Raw genomic sequence first — 2,739 nt, forward strand, 5'->3', positions numbered from 1 at the left:
CGGGGCGGGGCGGCGGGGGCGGGGCGGCGGCGAAGCCAAGGTCCGAGCCGCCCACCGCGGGGCCGGGACTCCGAGCCAGTCGTCCCGGCCGAAATAGGGAGGAGCTCTCGCCGCGCGGACTGCGCCCACCGGAGGTGACGCACAGGAAACGGCGCGGCTCGCAGGCGGCCCGGCCCTGAGTCGGCCGAGCTCGGCTTCTGAGCCGCAGAATCCCGCCCACGGCGCCGGCCTGCCCGCCGGGCCTGCGGAGCTGCCTGCGCCCGGAAGTTCTGCACGTGCGCAGGCCGGTGGCCGCGCGGGGCGCTGCGGGGCGCTGCGGGGACCGCGGGGCGCTGCGGGCGCCCAGTTCTGCGGAAGGCACTTTGCTCACATTTGCTTCGTCTTCAAACAGGGTCTCGCTTACGCGGTTGCGGCTAACCTTGAACTCGGGCCTTCAACTAGGCGTGTAACCCAGACGGCTCGAGCTTTTGACAGTCCTCCTGCCCCAACCTCTGGAGTGCCGGGATTATTGGAGTGCAGCACCAAGCCCAGCGGAAGACACTTTTTTTTCCCCCTGCATTTCGTTTACCGGGTCACACTATGCAGTGTGGACTCAGTGACCCTCCTGTTTTCAGCCTCCCCAGAGCTGGGATTGCAGGTGTGCACCTTGCACCCCACTCTGTGGCCGGCTCAGCCCGCCCTGGGGGCAAGGCTGGCACGGCACGTGGTGCCAGGGATGGAGCCCTTGCGCTTGTCAAAGCAGGCGCTTTAGTGTGCTGAGCTATCTCGGATGGAAAGTTTTTTTTTTTTTTTTTTTCCAGAACCGGGGATTGAACTCAGGCCCTTGCACTTGCCAGGAAAGCGCTTATTCCACTGAGCCACCTCCCTGGCCCAGAAGGCACTTTTCAAACATGACTGCTACTCGGTTTAAAGCTAATAAAGCCTCTTCAGATCTGCCCAGAAGTCAGTTATTAGGTGGCTTCCTCCTCGGGATTCCCAGGAAAGCCCCACGCTGGGGAGGCGCCCAGGTGGGGAGCAGGCGGGGTGGGGTCGAGGCCGGGGGGCTGTGATGCCCGCCCGCGTGCGCGCCAGGACTGTCCTCTGGCAGCCAGCGTCCCTGGGTGCCGGCCAAGGGCCTAAGAAAGAGAGAGGCAGAACCAGAAGGGAAATGTTTACTTAAACAGGAGCCTCAGAAACCAAGACGGTGGATTGCTGCCTAAATTCAGCATCCAGAAGACTGTCAAGCTTGGAGACACCTGGATGTAAATTGCGGAAGCTGTCTTCCAGGAAAAGCCTCCAAGCAAACGGCGCACGCCTGTAACCCAGCACTCGGGGAGGGGTAGGGGATGGCCTGCTCGTGCCCAGCCTGGGCGCTCTGGGACTAAGCTTGTCTCCAGAATTTTGAAACGGGGCTGGAGATGCAGGTTAGTGGAAAGGCTCTGGGTTCAGTCCCCACTGCTGAAGTGCAAAAGAAGTCGCCAGATCTTTCCTCACTGACACGCCTGCTGGGGCAAACCCCGTCAGGCGCTGGGGACCGCGGTTGATCCCCAGCTCCTCATGCCTTTCCAGACGTGCCCCCTAAGGCAGCCTGAGCCAGCCAAAAATAAAAAACAGAGAAAACTCCTTTTCCTCACTGACAGGCTTGGTGGGAGGCTGAGGCACGAGGGTCACAAGTTGGGAGAACAGGCTCCGGAACTTAACCAGCATTTTGTGTGGATTTTGTGAACTTTTGTAACAGAACTGAGGTTTGGAAGCTTAGCCCCTACCATGGGAAAGCCTACCCGGAGATGAGTGCTAGGGAGGGGGGTGCAATAGAGGGGGCCGACGGCCTCGGCTCCCCCTCACGCCTTGGGGCGTGTAGGAATATTTATAAGAGAACCAGGCCCACATTTCCTGGCGGGCTGGCAGCGTGCTGTCCTGGCAGCGACTGGCAGAGACAAGCTATTTGACATACAGTTGTGTATGTAGTTGTTTTCATCTGAGACAGGGTTTCATTATGTAGCCCAGGCTGGCCCCAAACTTTCAACAATCCTCCTGCCTCAGCCTCCCCAGTGCTGGGGTAACATGCACCACCAGGCCCGTGGTCTCCTCCTGCCAGCCTGGGGTCAGTTTTGTGGTCCACGGCCAGTTTCTGGAATCAGCTCAGAAAAGCACAGCCACAGAGCTGCACCTGGAAGACATGGGGAGCCGGAGCAGCGGGGCACACCTGCACGGCCAGCCGAGGTAGGAGGACGGCAAGTTCAGGTCAGCCTTGGCAACTCAGCAAGAGCCTGTGTGCAAATAAAAGTACATATAGAGCTGGGGAGGTAGCTCAGTGTGAACAGCCTGGGTCAATCCCCAGTACTAGGAAAACAGAAAAGGAAGCAGAACAAGGCTGGGTGGAGCCACCGAGAGGTGCGGTCACACCTGCAGGTCTCTTGGGGGCTCCCTGGCCGAGTTCAGTCCTCCGTCCTGAGGGGTTTGGATGGACCCGCAGCCCCGACGCCCTCTGCTGAGCTGGGGTCCGCTCTGGGTCAGGCATGAAGTGCTGCGCTCAGGCCTGGCAACACGGAAGCTCCCTGGCGGAGTGGGAAGAGCCTGGGTGCTGTGCTGCGGCCACGGCCCGCCCGTGGAAGTTCCCTTAAAGGGAACCTGGAGGGGCAGGTGTGGTGGCGCGTGCCGCCTCTCATGCCCGCACTTGGGAGGCGGGGCGGAGGATCTCGGAGTTCAAGGACAGCCTGAGCTCCATAGTGCTTTCAAGTCCAGCTTGAGCTGTATAGC

This window comes from Octodon degus, unplaced genomic scaffold (genome assembly GCF_000260255.1).
Source record: "Octodon degus isolate 3935 unplaced genomic scaffold, OctDeg1.0 scaffold00113, whole genome shotgun sequence".
Lineage (NCBI taxonomy): Eukaryota > Metazoa > Chordata > Mammalia > Rodentia > Octodontidae > Octodon > Octodon degus.